Source organism: Hirundo rustica, chromosome Z (genome assembly GCF_015227805.2).
Source record: "Hirundo rustica isolate bHirRus1 chromosome Z, bHirRus1.pri.v3, whole genome shotgun sequence".
NCBI classification, from domain to species: domain Eukaryota; kingdom Metazoa; phylum Chordata; class Aves; order Passeriformes; family Hirundinidae; genus Hirundo; species Hirundo rustica.
Genome location: NC_053488.1, coordinates 29,906,944 through 29,928,233, shown reverse-complemented (window position 1 = coordinate 29,928,233; position 21,290 = coordinate 29,906,944). Strand labels below are relative to the sequence as shown.

The following is a 21,290-nucleotide window of genomic DNA, read 5'->3' as shown; positions in this document are numbered from 1 at the left end:
AATTATTATTTAAGATACTGTAATTATATAACACAGTACGTGTCTAGAAATGAATAAATGCACCTGCACCTTCCTAGTAGTGGGGAAATATATTTTTTATACATTACGATAATTTAGCTGTGGTGTAAATTTTGAGGTTTCTTATGCTAGTAAAGGTTACAGAAACTAAGTGCTAGTGAGTAACTTTTTAAAGTCTAAAATGGAGGCAAAAGAAACATGAGGGTTAGAGCTTTCTTAGTACCGTATTTGTGACCAGATAAGTGTGGTCTTGGAGAAATCCAGTGATACAGACATATTCTAATTTATTCTTTTCCTCCGCTGTGTTACTTTAATAATACAATGTGGTAGGACATCCTTCAGTATTGGATTTTGTAATGACTGTATGAGTCAGTTTTAGGCTTCTGAGTAATACCTGAAGAAGTTGTTTAAGACTTCATAATATGATTAGCAGACGCTTTATTTATAATTAATTGTACGTTTATCACACTAGTTATATTTTGTTGGTCTTTAACATTAATTATATTTTACTATCATGACAAGACACAGCATTTAAGGTGTGGATTTATTTCCTGAAGAACATACATGCACAAGAAAATGACCAACTGTGTCAAGAAAGCACAGGTATCTTATAGCAGAGAACATAAAATGCAGATGCTTTTTCCAATGACAAAGTTACTATAGCAGTGTAATTATTGTCAGGAAGGAGATTTTGGTCTCACAATATTATTCAAGAGAATAAATACAGAGCTCAGTTCTCTTCTGTGCTGTTTATGAGAGACTCAGTGCACATCTTTATTTTTCATATTCTTCAGGATTCAGGTTATACATGAACCTTCTTCTTCACTACTGTCTGAAAAGTTCTGGCTCCTAATCTTTTGTATTAACGTTTAACTTAATTTATGGGATGCAGCTTTAACGCATTCTGCAAAAGATGATAGATCACTATGTTGAATTACTGCAGTAGATACGTCTTATACAAGGGTACTTTAGGATTTGTTTTGAATCAACAGTATTATACGAAACCTTACAGGGATCAAGGTATTGTAAGTTATTTAAGAAGTGTGCACTGATTTTGTATGTTTTTATGAAGTTCAGTTTGGAAAATTGTTGCTTTTGTTAAAAAAACTCTAAATGGAGTATTTGGAGCAGATTAATCGTATTGGATATGTAACAACAAATCGATAGTCATGATTGAGGTTTGTTTTTTTGTATATTTGTTTTAAAAAATATCTAGATTTGGAAACTCTGGAAAATGAGTTCAGCTGCTGTCAGCATTCATTCATACAAATGTGGCACAAGATTCCACAGAGTAATGAAATGAGAGCAGTAGAAATAGGAATACTCTTTGGGTTTCTGTGAGCAAATAGAGGGTTTGAACTCAAAGCATTAAACTACGCTTTTCAGTTTTCAGACTTTCTTTGGTTTACAGCTTGTTTCCAGAAGTTACATTTTCTTGTAAAGAAGTGAGAAAAAATACTGAACTTTTTATTCAAACATATAAGTATTAAGGTAATTTATTTTTTAAATAGTGAATTAAAAAAAAAAAATCAGTCTCTTAAAAATGAGTGTTAGCTGACATCAAAAATCTTCATTAAGAAGAAGTAAATAATTTTTTATTAGTATCCTGAGCTACTATGCATACAGTCACAATTTAACATATGAATCTAGGCAAGAGTTCTGTTGCCTTCTTAGATGTGGCGCTTTTTTTGTTGTTTTGGAAGGATTCTTTTTCAAGCTTTAAAAAATAGAATCTGTAACAACTCTGATGACAATAAATTGAAGATAAGAATTCAGACTGCTTTGTCTTAGGCAAAGTTCCATGTGCTTATAGGCCAGTTGTGATTTAAGGTAAAAGGTATTTTGGCCTGTATCAGGAATAGTGTAGACACCTGTGGAAGGGATTGTACCCCTGTACTTGGCATTGGTGAGCATGAACCTTGAGTACTGCATTCAATTTTAAAAAGGACCCTGACATGCTGAAACATGTCCAGCAAAGGGCAGCAAGGCTTGTGAAAGGTTGAAAAACCTGTCTTTTGAGGAATGGCTGAAGGGAGCTAGGTTTGTTTATTCTCAAAAAAGGAGGCTCAGGGGGGACCTAATTGTTTACTAAAATACCTAAAATGTGGTTGTGGTTAGGTAGTGGCTGGTTTCGTCACCATACTTGCAGTGAGAGGACAAGATGAAATGGCCTGCATTCCATACCATCTACATCATGCCCAAATCCTACAATTTCCAACGATATACGTATTGTATGTATATTCATATATATACAAGCAAAGAAATCATTTACATAGTCAATGCTTGTCCCTCCAAGGTGTCTGTTGAGTTCATTTAGACCATGACTGTTAGTTCTATCCATCTTAGGTGTCTTACAGAGCAGGAGGGCTGATTTGCTGTTGGGTGGTTGAGAGTTGCATCAGGTGCTCATGACTGGTATACCCGGAGCAGTCGATCCTCATTGTCCGTGGTAATTGCAGCAGTGGCAGTGTCATTCAGCAACCAGTATGACATGTGCATTAAACACTACAGACTCTTCTCATCCAAAAATCAAATCCCCTAGAAGTACACATCATGTTTCCCTCTTGTCTGCATTACCCACTTAAGTGCACTCAGGTCCTTTAGGATGGGCAAAACCAGATGGGTTTGCCTTAACTATACTAATCCAGTCTTACCTAACACATTTCCCACATGTACCACAGGGGCTTATCCACTTCTACAGTACACTGAGGTTTTCATAGGGCATGGCCAGCTCAGCTGGTAGAGCCTCTACTGTTAAATGTAGTTCTCAGTGTTTGAAGCTTTCCCTACGCATTGCTTTCAGTGTGGTTTTTAACTGACCATTGTACTGCTCAGCTTTCTCAGAGGCTGCTACATGACAGAGAATATGATATACCTGCTGAGTTGGTTTTGCATGGCCTGGTTTTTGGTAATGGAGGGGCCACAGAGGTGGCTTCTGTGAGGAGCTGCTGCAGAGCCGATCCCTGATGGCCCTGAAGAAAGACGTGCTGCTGGCCAAAGTTGGGCCAATGAGAGCAGTTGGTAATGCCAACCTCTGATAACTTATTTAAGATGAAAATCAAAACAAGGTAGTGACTGTTAATTTCAGTTAGAGAAGAGGAGGAGATGAGAACATGGCGACACCAAGGTCAGTGGAGAAGGAGGGACAGGAGGTGCTCCAGGCGCTGAGCCAAGGTTCCTCTCCAGGTCATGGTGATGACCATGGTGAAGCAGCTGTGCCCCTGCAGCCCATGGGGATCCATGGGGGATGCAGAGATCCACCTGCAGCCCATGCTAGAGTGGATGGTTATCTGGAGGAGGCTATGATCCAGTGGGAAACCTGGAGAAGAGAGATGGCCCCTGCTTCCAGGCTGGAGCAGCCTGTGCCTGGAAGACTGCGTTCCATGGAAGAGTGACCCATGCCACAGCAGCTTTGGGAGGACTGTATTCCCATGGGAGAGACTCATGTTGGCAGGACTTCTCGTCATGAGATTTGGAGACACTCTGGAGAAGTTCACGGCGAACTGTCACCCATGGAAAAGACCCCATGGTTTCACAGCTGAAGGACTCCTCTCCCAGAGCAGCAGAAGAAAATCTTCAGGTGATGAACTGACCAAAACCCTCATGCCCTGTCTCCCCGCCCTGTTGGTGGGAAGGCAGGAGGGGTTGCGGGAAAAAAGATAGGGTTTTTTTAAGGGCTTATTTTATTTCTCATTATCTGGCTCTGACTCTGTTAGTAATAAATTGAATTTGTACTTCTAAGCTGAGCCTGTTTTGCACTTGGAGTATTTTCTCCTGGTTCTTAACTCATGAAGCCTTTTTTTTTTTTTTTTTTTCCCTTTTTTCCAGCTGTTGCAGCGGAGGGTGAGTGAGCAACTTGCATGGGTGCCTGGCATTTGGCCAGTGTCAAACCAAAAAACCCACTCAATACTGTGCAGTGTGACCCAGGTGTCCCTGTAGTTATTTTTGAATTGAATGCTGTTGTCCAACTGAATTCCTTCTGGGCTGCCATGTCCCAACAGGACTTGTTTTTTAAGGCCCAGGATGGTGTACCAGGTGGTGGCATGAGGCACAGGGTCCATCTCCAGCCATTCAGTGGTTTTCTCCACTGTTGTAAGCATGTAGTGCTTGCCTTGGCAGGTTTGTGTGAGTGCGATGTAATCATTCTACCAGGTCTCCCCATATTTATGTTTTGAACGTTGTCGCCCATAAAGGGGGTTTCACCCTTTTGGCCTGCGTAATTTTAGTGCATGTTTCACAAGTATGGATAACATGGCAGGCAGTGGCTATGGTTAAGTTCACCCCTCAATCACAAGCCTGTCTGTATGTTGCATCTCTTCTCTGATGACCTGAGGGTTCATGGGCCCATCACAGCAGAAGTAATTCATCCTTGCATTGCCAATCCAGATCTAACTTAGTTTGATCTTGGCAGCTTGAGGCACCTGTCCATTGTTGCAGTGCTCTTCAATAGTGCCACTCCTAGGTGCATATGTATCTACGTGATCTACTTTTACAGCCAACTTTTCTATCCCAGGTAGTGATGTCTCATCACAATTCAGCTGCTCAGATGGGTTTATCTCTGCCCTGACAATTTTTCCATCATTTTAGCCACCTCCACAGAGCATCCACGAGTCAGTGTAGAGGTGCAGTGTTGCCTATTTCTCTTGTTCAGGAATAACTAAATCCAGCTGGACAGCTTTCAGCTGCAACCTGAGCTCATCTACCTTGTCCCTTAATTGTTTCTGCAACGCATTGCATAGGAATCCATACGGCAGGTTTCACATTTTCAAATTATTCCCACAATATAGACTGAATGAGTCAGTGATGAGACCGTGTTACACTTCATTTTCAGGTAGCTGATTATATGGTGGGGCCTCCTCAGCATCTCACGCCTTTACTCATCCTCCACTTCCTTTGATGATAGTCTGAAATTTTTGCCTTCAGGCCAGATCGTGATAATTTCCATGATCCCCTGGCAATTGTGATTTCCTGTTTGAGTCAGATGTGTGATCAGTGCAACCCACTTGGTAACATCAGTAGTGTGATGTGTGCAAGGGACTTACCCTTTGAACATCCAGCCCAGCATGGACAGGGTGCCAAAATAAGGTATGCTTCAGTGCAAATCACTTCCGAAGCAGCTCACTCCTTTCATAAGCTGCTAGGATCTTTTTTTCAATTGGGGTGTAGCCGGCCAGAGATGCTTTCTATCTCCAGCTCCAGTACCCCAGCAATCATTTTTGACTCTCTTTTGCCAGAGACTCCAGGAAGGACCATCTCCCTGGCTGCCATGTAGAGAATGTTTTTCCTACCTTGTCCTTTTCCGAGTGCTTCAAGAGCTATTGCATGAACAATCTGCTGTTTAATTTGTTCAAAAGCTTCTTGTTCTCAGGTCCCCACTTGAAATAATTTTTCTTCCATGTCACATGATAGAGGGCTTACAGTCTGACGATAATGTGCAATATACTTCCTACAAAAAACTCTCAACACCTAAGAAAGCCATGTTTCCTTCTTGCTGGTTGGTTAGGACATAGATGCTGTTTTGTAGACCATGTCCATTGGGATGTGATGAAGTCCATCTTGCCTTTTTAACTCCTAAAACTGAATTTCCTGGGCAGGACCCTTAGCTGGCCTTCAGGAGGAGTTGGATTGTCTTCTTCAGTTTCTGAAAAGCTTTCTTGCATTGTTGCCCATGTGATGATGTCATCAATGGACTGCAACTGTGTTGGAGTCTCACCCTGTTCCAGTGCAGTCTGGATCAGTCATGGCAAATAGTGGCGCTGTATTTCTACGCTTGGGGCAGTTCGTTCCAAGTGTGCTGGACATCCTCCAGTTGTTGCTTTCCTGCCCTTACCTCCAGCACTGACTCTGGGAGTCCATTCATAATTGCACTCAGTTTGGAAGGGGAACAGGGGAGAATGATTTTCCTAAGCTTTTCATCCACTTTCCCTTCTCCAGGCCTGTTGTAACAGCTTTTGAGACTGTTTAACTTCTTGCATATATTAAGAAAAGAATGTTCTTATTGCTATGTCTGCCAGATTTCCTCCGTGCCATCCACACCACATTTAGAGTTAAAACAAAAAAAAAATTACAGACTGGAAAATTACCTTAGGTGATACAGAATAACTTCAAGGCCCTAGCCATGCCCTATCATGACTACTGAAAAAATTAACTGGTTCTTGAAAAAATTAAGTGTTACTGTCCTGGCCAGAAACAAGACGCAGTCCAGTACCACATTTTAGTAGTACAGTAGATCTATCATAAGTATGGTAGTTACTCAAGTGGAAAGGAGTAGGTTAGCCTTTCCTCTATACTACAGATAAATGTGTAGAAAAGTTTGGGAACTTAAGTATTTGTTTGTCCAGCTTGGTAAAGGTAAACTTTAAACTTTGCACATTGACTGTAAGTATTACATACTAATCAGTAGAAGACCTGGTGACTTTTGAAACCTATGTCTATTTAGTTGTCTAAATTGTGATATATAGTGAACAACATGTGTTTCTATAAAGATCCTAGACATTCACAGATGATTGTGCTAATGAGCTGAAAATAAGGTGTTATGCATCTTTGTTTTAAACAAGATGGAAGATGGCAAGCACATCTTAACTTTTTTTTTCTGTAAATGGCTGAAAAATTAGTAAAGTAGCCTGTCTTGGTGGAGGACTAATAAGCTTCCCAGCCATGTTTTAGAAACTTAAGAGTTTCAGAGTAAAAATCAGGAAGAAAATGTCACATGACCATATGTTACCTAGATAAACAAAACAAAACAAAACAAAACACCATCTTTTTATCAAGAAGTCAAATGCATTTTAACACATCATGTAGTAGACAGAATTTTAAAGATTTAAGACCTGGTGATAAATTGATATTTGAGCTATCTTTCCTGAAAAAGATCAGGATGAGTTTGCAGAATGTCAAGTGCAATGTTTACCTGCATTGTTTTAGAGGTTCATTAGGAAGAGATAAATTAATGCAAACAGTAATGAATGAAACATCCATATAAGACGTCTATGGTCAAAACTTGAAACTGATCTCATTTTCAGAGAGATCAAATGGGCCTGTGTGGAGGAACAACAGTTTTCTGGCAAAACTCTAGTATAAACAAGGAGTGTGAAAAAGCAGAAGCCGGGAAGACAGGTAGACTGGAAACAACATAGAGACACTGTCTAAGAATGCAGACCTAGTGGGAAAGCTAAAACCCATATGGAATTGAGTCTTGTAAGTGATGTTGAACAACAAATCATAGAATCATATAGTAGTTGGGCCGGAAGGGACCTTAAAGATCAGCTAGTTCCTACCACAGGCAGGGACAGCTTGCAGTAGAAAGACTTCTATAAGTGCATGGGGAATAAAAGGAAAGCTAGAGGCAATGTGAGCTTGCTACTGAACGGTGAGGGGGCCCTGGTGAGAGAGCATTGACATTAAGGTGATGTATGCCTTCTTTACCTCAGTATTTACTAGTGAGAGGAGCTTTCAGCAGTCCCTGGAGATCAGATGGACAGTCTTGAGTCAAGAAGACATTCCCACAATGGAAGACAATTGGGTTAGAAAATAGTTAAGCAAATTGTAGAGCCCTTCCTTAGGCACAAGTGCAGAGGGAGCTAGCCAGTGTCACTCATAGGCTGCTCCTAATAGTGATCATGGTGACTGGGAAAAATGTCTTAAGATTGCAGCCATGTGGTCAGGAAGGGCAGAAAGGAGGAATTGGAAGAGGCTGCTCAGATCTCAAGTCAGTCCTTAGGAAGGTGATGGATCAGCTGCTCTGGGGTACCATTTCCAGGCGTGTGTACAAAGAAAAGTGCCCAGAAGCATTCAGCATGGGCTCACCAAAAGCAAGTCTGGCTTGAGCAACTGATCATTTTCTAGCAGGAAGTGACAGGCTTGGTAGATAAGAGGAAACCAGTGTTTCCTCTTAGGCTCAAGGCTATTGTCTGCCTTGGCAGTGCAAAGGCTATTTGCACTGTTTCCCAAAAGATCCTCACAGAGAAGCTGAACTCCTCCTAGAGATGCTGAAGAAGTATGAGCTGGATGAGCAGACACTGAGGTGGATTAAAAACTGCTTAAATGACTGGCACTAGAGGGTAATAAGCGATGGCAAAAATTCTTCAGTGGTGTAGCTTAGGGTCAATATGGCTTCCAGTCCCATTTACCATCTTCAATAATAATTAGCATGTTGGGTCACCGTGCCCTCAGTAAGTTTCCTGGTTGTACAAAACTGAGGAGTGACTCATAAATCAGCGGGTTTTGCTGCCATTCAGCAAGTGTCAGGAAAGGGCCAACAAGAGCCTCGTATCGTTCAAAAACTAATTCCAGAGTCTGGTACTTGGGAAAGTGTAAACCCTTGTATCATAACATGTTGGAGGCTGACTGGCTGGAAAACAGCTTTGCTGAGGCCTGGGCTCAGTGGACGCTAAGTTCAAAGTTAGCAATTACCCTTAGCTGCAAAGGTGGCTAATGATATTCTGAGCTGCATTAGGAGAGATGCTGTCAGCAAGTCAACAGAAGTGGTCCTTGCAATCTTTTCAGCACTGGTGAGGCCACATCTAGAGTACTCTACCTGATTGTGGGCTCCCTAGTATGAGACATGGATATACTGGGGAGAATCCAAAGGGCTACTAAGATAATGAAGGAGCTTGAACACCCCTTGAGTGAGAAAAGGCTGAGAGAGCTGAGACTATTTTGCCTGGAGAAGAGAAGGCTCAGGGGGATCATACCAATGCATATTAACACCTGCAGAGTAGGTGCATTAGAGTACAAAGCCAGGCTCTTTTCAGTGGTCTGCAGTGACAGGACCAGAACCTGAAACATGCTTGTTGGCTCTTAGTTGGTGACATACTTCTCTCCATTTTTGGATTCACAGATGAATTTTTTTTTTTTTTTACATTTTAAATAATGAAATAATGTATTTAATAGTTTCATTAGCAATCTGATTGCATTCAGCGGCATTAATTCTGGAGAACCAGCATTATACTGTGATTTTTTCATTAAAAAAAAAAAAAACAAACAGCTGTGATCTCTATCAGCTGTTGAAAGAGTTGTGATTTTTACAAGGAGCTGTAGAAATTGCATTCAGGTATCTTGTTCTGTAGTAATTTCATTATTCTCTTATGTTCTTTTTTAAAGTTACTTATCGCTCATTTTCTGGTTATTCATTAAAATATTCATGCTTCTGTGCAGTTCATGACAAGCATGCATATGACATTTTCTGTCTACTCTTTACAATCAGCGTGAATTATTAACTATTTTTCAACTTCCCTGTTCTTGGTTCTGTAATCCAACACCTAAGAAATTGGAACAGATTGTCTCTGGAATGTTTGGTTTGGTTTGGTTTTTTTGCAAAAACTTACAGTCTTCTATCAAATGTTTCAGTTACTTGGAAGTCTGGTTTCCACTTTGCAAACAGTATGATCTTTGGTTTTGGATTAATTTGAGAACCAAAATATCTGTCATCTAGGTGGGCTTTGAAAGTAATTTGTAGCCGCTGCATCTTGTCATATATGTAATTCCATAGTAAACATGGCATTGTATGAAGCACATTGGCTGATAAAGTATCTTGGAAATATGCAAGTAAAGCATGTACTCAAATGTATTAGCTGTTAGTGCAGAGCATTCACTCAGAAACAGTTTTCAGAAATTATATCAATTATTTCCTTTGAAAAAGAGTATAAATGTTCCCGGAAGCTGATTTGTGACGTGAAGAAATGATAATGTGTTTTTATAATCATGGTAGTTTCTTTCTTCCTCAGCCGTTTTGTTGGGTTTTTTTGGTTTGGTTGTTTGTGGGGGGCTTTTTTGGTGTTTTGTTTTGGTGGGTTTTGGTTTTTTGTGTTTTTTTGGTGGTTTTTTTTTGTTTGTTTGTTTTTGTTTTGTGGGGGTTTTTTTTGTTTTTTTTCTTTTGTTTTTTTTCCAGTGGAGAACTCACAGCATATGTTTAAAGCTTCCATATCACATATAGCAGCAGTTGCAATTTTGACTAAATCTTTGACTTCATTTGCTTTCATACTTTGTATATATAAGGACCTTAGGTCCAGAAATTTTCTTTTTGTTCCTTTGAGTCACCAGTGTTTTTACTGAAGTGTCCATCCTCACAATTCACGCACAGTATCACAATCAGTTACACATTCTAGCTGTTTTTATAAAATGCATCATTGTGGACAATTTTGCTGCAGCTTTTTTATTTTTTGTCATTAAAAAAAAAAAAAAAAAGATCATATAAACAGGATTTGCATTATGAACCAATTCTGTACTTTTCTTGGTGAGATTTTGTATGATACTAGAAAGTAGATTCACTAAGGGTCTTCATTACTAGATGTTGCCGTGTATTATTTGGGTTTATACTGTATTTGATTTTTATATTGGGTTTTGTAATGGTTTCTTCTGTACCTCCCTGTTCCCCTGGAAAATGTAACATCCCGAGGTTTGTCCCTGACTCTTTTCCCCTCCCATTCTCCCACACTGGAATGTAATCCAACTCTGTTCCACTCCCACCTTTTCCCTGATTGGGTAGTGGGTTATCCCTGCCTCCAGCACTTTCCGCCTGGATAAAGGCCAGGCCATGGTGGGGGGGTGTTCTCCTTTGCCTTGGGAACAGGGAAGAGGCTCCAGACCCAGGTGGGGGCAGGACCACAGAAGAAAGACTGAAAAAAGCTTTGATTTCCTCCCCGGATCAAATGCATACCGTCCTTTGCCATCAACAGGAACCTGATCTCTCTCTAAAGGAAAACGTTCACAGCTGTTCTTGGATTTATTGGAGCCCTGAGGAAAAATCCTTCCAACTGTGGTTTGTATCTCAGGCTAGCCGGGGCTCTGAGAGAGAGAGACTAGCCACAACTAGCAAATTTAACTTACTACAACACTGATTACAGATTTTCTGGTATCTGCTTGAGCATATTCAGCTAATTGGAATTTAGATCATGTCCAAAATTTTAAGTTCTCCTAATTTTCTATTTTTACATAAAAGAATATTTACTTCTACCTTGGATTCTTTTGCTGAGCTTTTATAGAAAAGCCTTGACTTTAATAGACATTTAATTCAAAAACTGCATTTTAGGGTGGTAGTTTTTTTAATTTCTAAAGAATGCAGAGTTATGATTTGTTTATTTAATTTTGTTAGGGTGTGTTCCCTGTCACATCATTACCCCTTATGAAGTCTTATTGTACTATATAATGGAAGCGGGTTTATGCTTGGCCCTGGGCTCTCTCATTCCTCTACCCCTGGGAGGAACTAGGGGAGAGAATAGTAAGAGTGAGAATGAGAAAACTTGTCTGTTGAGATAAAAACAATTTACTGAGTGAAGGAAATAGGAAAAAGGGAAATAACAATGCAAAGACAATCACTCACTACCTTTCACAAGTAGTATGTTTATAACCAGACAGTCTTTGAGTAACAGCTACACCCTAAAACCTTTTCCCTCTATTTCATTACTGAGCATTATGTTATATGTCATGGACCATTCCTTCAGCCAGTTGGGATCAGCTCTTCCTGCTGTGTATCCTTCCAGCTTCTAGTCCATCCTAGCCTACTTACTGTGTCTGAGTTTGTTTGACTTAAAAGCTGAATTTTCATCTTTCCTGTTGTTTGGCAGTGTTCTTTCAGAAACAGAAGCAGAAAATGCTGTATTAACTCTCCTCCAACTGTACAAGAGATTTTCACAGACAAATCATTACACTCATGGTTGTACCTATGGGCCAACTTTGCCCTCCAAGCAGGAGCTATTACATCATTGTCATATTAAAGGATAAATTCAACTCTACAAAACGCATCACGGTTCTTCTAATTAATTGATTTAAAAAGGAAAAGGAAAAAAAAAAAAATAAAGGGAAGGAAGGAAGGAAAGGCAAAGGTAACATTCCAGTAAAGGGAACATATTTAAGTAGATGAAAAAGCTTTGTAAAAGAGACACTGCTTCTGAGATTCAGGACACTCATGCAGCCTTGGATTAGTTGACAACTATGAGTATGCTTAGAAACAAAGTGTCTGAAAGGAGCCAGTTTGTATATGTGACAATATTTTGTCAATGTACTGTTTTAGAAATGTTTAGAAATGTTTTAGAAAGGTTTTGGAAAAAATTTGCATGAAAAAAAAAAATTCAAGCAGTCAGCTAGCAGGTTTTGTCTTTTGTAATAAAAATTATCTAATCCAATCCATAAAGAAGAGGACTCCAAGAGAAAAGCTTATTTGACTTTATGTCAGAAGACATAAAAACTCTGAAAAAGTTTCACTGGCAGCGTTTGACAGCATGTTTCATCTCAGTACTGTAAACAGTAGAATACTCCATGTTATGGAGGCTTTCAGAAGTATAACAGATTATTACAGAGCTGTTGCTTTTTTACCTCATCATAAGAGATAATTTGTTGTAAAAAATCTAATAGGACTCTGTCAGTTTCGACTTTAGGCAGTATCATCTGAAAAAGGAGAAATTGAATATATGAGTGAAATATTTCTGTTATATAAAATAAAGTTACCTTAATTGTTACAGCTAAGATTTGGACAAACGTTTCCAAAGCATATAATTTTAAAAGGGAGTGAAATGAAATGTAGATTATAGCAATAATATTCCATCTGCCTTTGTTGCAGACAAAAACCCCAAGTGAAGTGTTACATAATTGATTTGTTCTGGTTCTGTGGGTCATAGAGGGATCAGACCCAGTGCTTAGATTTCCTGGAGCATTTTACTACGATCAATCAAGGAACACAGAACTGAAGAGAACCAGCTCTGTGGAGAGCACAGTCCTCAGAGGTTTAGATTAATTAAATGCATTAAAAAGTTTGGACAGAGTTTTCAGACTAGGTATATATGCTTGCCTAACTGCTGGAGCAGATGACCATTATGAAGACCATTTGAATGGCTGTTTGACAAATCAAATCAAAAGAATTAAAGTTCAAAACTATAAATAATTGCTGCCTACACAGACTTGAAAGTGAAAGAGCTGGTGCTGTATACAAAGTCACTACATAAGATTCCAGTTTCAGGATAACATTCCTTGCACTGGAAGGTCTTTCTCCGTGCATAGTTGTGCTTAATTAAAATACTTCAACATAATATATTTTGAAAGTTGTTCTCAGTATTTTTTAAATTACTGATGATATTTACAAATACTGTGTGATCATCTAGAGAGCACTCATCCTTCTAGACAAAACAAAAACCAAATTATTTTTGCATTTCAGAGACCATTAGATGTTTTGTTCTGTTCAGAAGTAGTGACCTGGAGGTATGCTTCTTTCCTTTCTCCAGTCTCATGAATATCTTTCATGTGGTCTTCAGACTATTTTTTAATGTGTCTTTGACTCTATGTGATTCTTAAATCCCTTTTCTGAAAATAAATGCTAGTGTCTTCAAGATATTTGTTTACACTTTTTAATGGCAAACTATTCTTACAAAGCAGTATATAAACTTGGATGAAAAAAGCCTTTCTCCACTTTCTCCTATTTGTGTTGGGGCAGAACATTGTCAGAGAGGCATGAAGGAAAAGCCAGCTGTTTATGGGATCACTGTGTGCAGTCCAGGGCTAGGTAAAATATTTTAATTCAATTTAAAAATACATATTTTTGACTAAAGCACAAATTTCATCAATATCAGAACATGTTTTTGTGATTTCTTTCCAGAAGAATGTTTGACCAAATTTCAAATAGCAAAAGAAAAGCTTCTGAATGTTGGCCATTTAACAGTTTGAAAGTTTTTGGTAGGTGTCAGAGCACCATAAGGCAAGAAAAATCAGAAAATGAAAGGAAATAATTGCAAGGAAACCACTATTGATGTAAAATCAGATGTTGTTATTCTTGCAGCTGTCCTATATAGAGACTGGAGTTGTGGGTGTCTTCCAACTCAAGATATTGTATGTTTCTATAAAGAGCCCTGCATATTTTCCAGAAAACAACTTAGTCCCATAGTGGAAGCTAGAGAAAAAGAGTTATGGGAACATTGATTGAGGAATTAACTATGTAGTTTGGCTATTAATGGCTTTACTTGAGGACCAGAGTTAGCTTTAGTATATGAGGTTAGATAATATTTCTATTTCTAAACAACTTTTTGGCACAGGATTCTCACTCTATTCGACACCATTTGTAAATTTGCACATTATTACCATGTTATGTATCAAAGCATGTAAATATATTTAGAGTTGTTTAAAAAAAAAAAAAAAAAAAAAGTGTTACTCAAAGCCTCATCTTTTTACTTCAGAATTGTCCTGGCATGGTTAAGAAAAGTACTCTAAACTGTGGTGGTCACTGATAGTCGAGCTGCCAGTTCCTGATGCAGAGCTGAGGTTTTAGTATAAACTGCAGAATCTGAGCTGTATTCTCCCAACAGGAAAAGAGACATGACCACACAATTGATTTGTTTGGGTTTAGAGAATTCTGGAGCTATAATTAAAATAAAATAAAATAAAATAAAATAAAATAAAATAAAATAAAAATTAAAAAATATATTTGGACTACTGCGGATGTTCTGCACAACATCATTAGCATTAAATTTATTAGGTTCATCCTCCATGCAGTTAAAACAGCACATTTGATAACGTTTTTCAAAGTTAGAAGCGTCAAAGTATAGATTTCATGTGTAGACATGAAAATCACCTATATAAGACTACAGATTAAAAAGTGTGATGAGTTTGACTAAAATTGAATCTTTGTGAAGATCAACAGATCATCAAACCAAATAAAATATATTAATAATTTAAAAAAAATCTTAAGCAAAGTAACCCCCAGAGTTTTATAAAATTTAAGTTATGAAGGATATGCCTTGTATTTATAAATACATAAATGAAATACAATGAATAAGTCACTAACTTCAGATATGTTTCAGAAAACATCCCAGTGTGAAAACTCTTAGCCTTCTGGGATCAGAGTATGTAAATGGTACATACATAATCCACTTCAGGTCATGGCTCATGTGAGGCAGACCAGAAGCACTATATCTCAGAAAAATGAAATCAAGTTAATTTCGAAAACTCAGTTAAATCTTTTGTCATTAAAAAAGCCCAAAGAATTGAGGATTGTGCCTAAAGTGGTATTCTTGTGGTATGCCATTTATGGTGTTATATGTATATGTTAAAACTGTCTGGATTGAGTGGAGAGAATGGAAAGGGAAGTTCTAGAATATATTTGTGTAGGGGAAAAGCAGTTCGTTCTTAGGGAGACCCAATCCTGAAAATTTTGTAGTATGTTTTGAGTCAAACTACACTAGACCAAATAGATGGGATTAGCACTTAAAAGGAGACAGAGATTCTTCTCTGTCTTTAACAAACCCTCTCCTTCAATGTACAGCAGTTTTTGCGGCAACATAAAAGCATTGTGTGTTATAACCCTAGCATAAAATCTTAGTAATTTAGTATTAGTTCTGCATGAGTTTTTATAATTGTCCAAGAATAGCACAGACACAAAACTCATTCCTGATGTTAGATACCAAGATCCAGATTCTACTGGCCATACTATCTTATTTACACTAGCTGGAGAGTTCAGAAATTTTTAATTTGGAAATCCATTTTCATTAAGCACCATTTTAATATATGTAGCAGTATTATTTGCCATGAGCTTTAAGCAGAATCATGGGGTAGAAGTAAATTATCTCAGTAAGTGTATTGTTTTAGCTGAAATCTTTGGAAATAATTAATTTTTACAAAGATGATGGGGATATAATACTACCTTTCTTTAATGGTTGGGAGGAGGAAAAAGGAGACAAAATGTTAAGCTTGTGACCCCATGAGTTTGAAGACATCATTCTATATAAATTACACCCTCTCTGATTGCATGGAAGTATAAGACAGTGAACCACAACTGTGTGCAGTAAACCTTTGCAGTAAGCTGATTTACACTTTAAAGGTTATGCATTTAAGGGGCAAGGCAGGTCACATTTGTTTATAAGTTATTTACTTTCTTTTACCTATCTTAATCACTTGATGACTGTCTTGTTAATTTAGTTTAATTTCTACTTTTTATATAAGTTTTCTAACAGAAGTTGACATAAAAGCCTTTGTGGACAGGCATGATTGGTTCCGTTTCTATGGCAACATGGGTGAATAGAAGAATGATTTCCTTTTGGAACCTTTCCTAAAAGCTGTTTTGTACCCTATAACGATATCTCTAGATTGCCATCCCTTGTCAGACGTGAACAGAGATCACATCAAGGGTCAGCTTTGTTCCTTGTGTTTATAGATTATCCTCTGCAATCAAAAGACTGCACTGCTCTTCTTTTTCTTTGTGGTGCTGAACCAATTCCCTTCTCCGCTCTACACTGATAATAGGAAACTCAGCAAGATCTTCATTTTTTCAAAACATAACAAATAAACTAGGACTAGACCAACTATTGCACTGTATTAAGTGTCTCTGGCAGCTACTTCAAGTTCCTCATTTTTCAGTTATAGATCCATTTGTAAATAATTTATGCATCTTACTCTCTGGAAAAGCCTGAAATATTAAACAGCAAGTTGAACAGTTCATTTTAGTGTTTTGATTAAGAAAGAGATGAATCTTACCTAGTATTCTTGATCTTGGTAGATCTTGAGGCTTAGTATAGAAATACCTTTTTTTAAAGTGTGAAGGACAGCTACATTAATAGTGTAATTTTGATACATCAGATTATCTAATGATCATGGGGAAGTTTTTGTCAAAGTCAGAAAGTTTTTTACATTATATTTTTTAAAGTTTTGGTAGTAAAGCTTGCTAATTGTAATTAATAATGATGAATATGTATGTAATTTCTTGTGCTTCCTATCCATTAAGATAGTGAAAGACATGCTTTTCTACTCTGATCCTATGTGAAGGATCATGACTGTTAATAAATAGTGTGTGAATCTCAGTACCTTTCTATCTTTCTCAACACTCAGCATCATTACTAATGATAGTAATGCCTTTGTCCTTTTTGATCAGGTGTAAAATAAAAGTAGCAATTTTTTCTTTAATATCTGTGTCCTCCTCTGCTCCAAATCTGTAATTTTTTACTTTGTTAGCCATTTTTGTGCTTATTTTAGACTACATTTTTATGTAAGTCTTAAAGCTATTAGGTTCTGTGTCAGTAAAGGAGAGAGACCAGTGTCTGTGCCCTGCAGAGGAAAGGCAGCTGTTAAGTATCAGTCAATCTCAGAGGAAGAAAACCTTTTACTAATGAAAGACATGAGGATTTTGATTTTAAATTTTTTTGTTTCTTTCAGAACTCTTGGCTTATTTGCTTGGGGAGAATATATAGTTGTTTCTTTTGACTCAATCTCTTTTTATTGTTTAAGTAACTTTGAAAATTTTTATCAGTGAGGTTAATTGTTCAATTGAGAAGATTAATTAAGAAAATTAACATGATCAAGAGAGAATAAGAGATTATTTTTTCTAATGTCTTTTAGGGATATTGTCTAAAAATTACAGTGGTAAACAGTGAGCAGAAGACCTAAAAGATACTTTATACTAGCTGTGCTTTGAGGATTTAGTGGGAAAATTAATTGATTCAAAAACAGGCCTAGGGCAAGTTGTAAAGTGTACTAAAAAGACTAATAAATGACAACTGCGGTGTTCTTGTGGTGGTATAAGTGTCTCAGTACAGATAATTGGATGAAAATCTAGAAGCAGAAAATAATAATTATAATGGAACTAGTTGTTACTAAGATGCACAGGTAAATGTAGAACCTGTCAAAGAGAGGTACAGGAAAGAGGTAATGGTACATAAGTACAAAAGAAAGATCTGGTTAAACTGGAAGTCAGACCCAACTTAAGTAGTTCTCTTTAATCTTAGAAATAAACAGTACTTCTTTCCTGCTTTCCTTCCTCCCTCATAATCTCTCAGGACTTTTATGTTTGGTACAAAATAATTTCAGGCTTTTGCCTACCTATATCCAGGTTTGTTTTTCTCCTTTGTATTTTTTCGAGATTTCTTTTCTTTTGCATGTTTGCATGTTACCCTTGAACCTGTTACCTCAAGCAGAATATACTTTTAATGTAGTTTAAAATAATATGATTTTTAATAGTGCAGTCCTCTTCCAGATAGTGAGAAGATCTGAACAGGTATCTTTGAACGCCTGTGTATGTTAGAAAATGGTTGTCAGAAAGACAGATAGTTGTTGTCGGCATCCTGAAACCATGGAAAGAATGTGATACTAGATATCGCCATCTTACCAGAAAACAGGTGAATGATTTTTCATTTCACTGCCTTAACCATCTTCTTTTTCCTGATACATCTATAGCATCAATTAACCTGAGTTTTCAGTGGAAAACTTAATAGTGGTGTGCTTAAGAGGAATATAGATAGATAGATAGATATGTCGAAGGAAAATAATCTGCACACTTGTTATACAAGTGGGATTATGGGAATAAAAACCTACTGCTTGGCAGAAACACATATTTTTATCATACTCAATTGAGCAATATTTGAAATACAGAGCACGGTGAAATTCATTGACATTCTCACCATAAAGCTGTCATTGCAACACTGACAGCAGGTGATAGTTCTACAAACACGTGTCAAGTCTGTGCTTATCTGTTTTGACATCTGTTGGTGGAAGTTCTCTTTTTCTATTTAAACTGGACAATAACCTTGATATTCCTTGTGAGCAGTAGAAGCCTGCAAATGTTGTTTTAAGAAGGATGTATCAGCTTGTGATTTATTCCTGTCATAGCAAATTAGCAGATGAAAACATCAAAAAACAAACATTGGCACATTTAAAGTAGATCCTCTTACAACATTAAATCTTTAATTTTTTTTCCACAGGCTAGACCTATTTTATTGAAGTTTGTGGGTGTAAAAGAAATTTATTAGAATTTATTTGGTGATAGTTATGTTGTTTGCTTCTCACCCACCTTCAATCCTGGCCTCTCTCCCTCACCATAATAATCCTTCAGTAACAGCATTTTCCATTTTGCTATTTTCCATAAAACAGAAGTGAGCTTATGGAATAGTTATGGGACAAGAACATTTAGAAACATGACAAGCATGTTTCTAAACATCTTGTCAACAACATCTTTTCTTTAGAAAAGTATGGCATACTTTTTTAGGACCAAAGTGCAGCACTAGCCTGAGGTATAAAGCAGAAGTACTTCCTTTTGCTTCAGAATCCATGATTCACAATATTACAGAATTTTTCAGTAGCAAAAAGAACAATTATATGTAAATTAGTATACCATTTCTTAGTTGAATCAAGTAAGAATTTCTAAGCCCAAGCTATGAACCCGCAGCAAGTTGTTGCCTTTTTTTTCTTTTTCTTTTTGTTTTGTTTTGTTTTGTTTTAACCAGATTTGTATTATGCATCTACGGTTATATTACAATGAAAAGTCAGTATAAGTGAATCCATTGGTATGATAATTCTTTAATGATTGGGTCTAAGTAATTAAGGCTTGCTCTATCTATCTATCTATCTATCCATCTATCTATCTATCTATCTATCTATCTATCTATCTATCTATCATCTATCTATCTATCTATCTATCTATCTATCTATCTATCTATCTATCTATCTATCTAATCTATCTGTCTATCTATCCATCCATTTATCTGTCCATCTGTCTATCTCTCAAACTGTCAATCTATCTGTCTATTTTCCTGGCCTCACCTGGCAAGCTATTTCTTTGAAATAGATTAGTGTCTTAAAAAAAATGGGACTGGAGCATTAGTTAAAAAGATTCTTCCATTATCTTTTAGCAGTGAGATGGACTATATGAAATAGTCAGTATATTGAATACAACTGTTAAAATTAATGCCTGTGACAAATGAAAAACTATTTCTGTAGCATCCCCATCAAACCGTGATTTTTACAGGCACTGTAATAAAAGAGTCATCTTTTCAGGAAAACCTCAAGTTCTTACAGTCTCCAAATCCAATTACTCATTTAGAACATAGTAGTAATTTCTAAATGGTAGTGTAGTTATTTCCTAATTTGTGGCTGCTTTGCTTTGTTTGAATATAGTGATTATGATGTTCATTACTGGCAGCAGGTTAGGTGCAGCTATTCATATCATGAGATAAACTGCAGTGTAAGTGTACACAAACAAAATTTTAATCTTGAAAAATCTCTTCAGAGTCAGCAGATAATTTTTAACACAAGTGGTTTTGTCATTTTAGATGCAGCTTGATTTCCTGACAGAATTATGGTTGTATTTCCATTTGATACAGTCTCTAATAAAGTATACATACTCGGAAGTTGTAGAGAAGTGTAGTGTGAAATAAATACATTGACTGGGGTAACACTTTTTAATTTTAACAAATTGAGTTATTTCATGTTCTCCAGTGGTATTCCAAATGCCTGTTCACAAGATACCTGTTATCAAATGGCTTATTAATCTAAAAAAGAAATGTGCCATTAATGATCGCAGAAGAATAGGTTTGCTATCTGCTCAGTAATTGATAATCTTTAAAATTTTGTACGCTGTCCTACAAAATTAAAAATTTAAGGGCTCTTTCCCCCCCTCAAATTTTGAGTTCTTTTGCCATGAAATGCAAGATTTTTAGATATGGAAGTCAAAATGAACTCAGTGTTAGGATGGGGACTACCTCTAATTTTTACTGCTTTTTATTACTAGTTTACAACTTTAATATTTTTCTTGATTTAAGCCCATGCATTTAGTAGTATCTTTAGATTTTAACCATTACTATGAGCCCTATTTGCATTACAGAAAAATAAGTTCTAATTAGTGGTGCTTTCCAACTAAAATGTCATAGCATTAGATGATCCTAAGAAAAAAAGGATAAATTACAATGTATCTACAAACAGCTAAGCCTGATCTAGGTTTCCTGGGGGGAAAAAAGTTTTATGGCTCTTCAGAAATTGTAAAAAGCCTGGAATTTCTTGTACTTCTGTAATCCACTTCTACACAACATGTAATATACATGTACTATTTTGGCCTCTTGCAAGGCTTTCATTATGCTGAGAATGTTTTCAAATGTTTTTGAAACCCATTTCAACTTAAGTAGGAGAAACAGCTTCTTGTTAGTATTCACGTTCTGTGTTGTCGATGGAAAACTTCCTGTTAATTCAATCAGGCTTGATCGGTCCAAATGAAAGAGCTGCTTGTCAACAGTGTTTGAAACAGTAGGTGTGCTGGAGTAGAAAGCTGGAAAATCACAAGTACTTGTTTACAACTGTGAAGAGAAGTGTGAATACAGAGAAGTCTTTCTTTAAAAACCTTTGTATTTTATTTGATCAAACTGTACTTTGTGTATGATTTTATGCTAGTCTTCTCTTATTGGTTATCAATATATGAGAGCTAAAGTGCTTGTTTGAGTTTTATATTTAGATTTTTAGGTATGCCAGGAAATGCCACTGAAATTGTAAATGAAACCCCAAAACTTGCAAATAAAAGGAGAAAAAATGCTGAGAGGATA

The 21,290-nt window shown here is 37.0% G+C and overlaps 1 protein-coding gene across 15 annotated transcripts in view; it reads left to right on the top strand.

The window, feature by feature from the left end:
- The window catches only part of PTPRD (protein tyrosine phosphatase receptor type D), a 481,306-nt gene that overhangs the window by 147,234 nt on the left and 312,782 nt on the right, over nt 1-21,290 (top strand). The gene's annotated exons all lie outside the window — the stretch shown is intronic.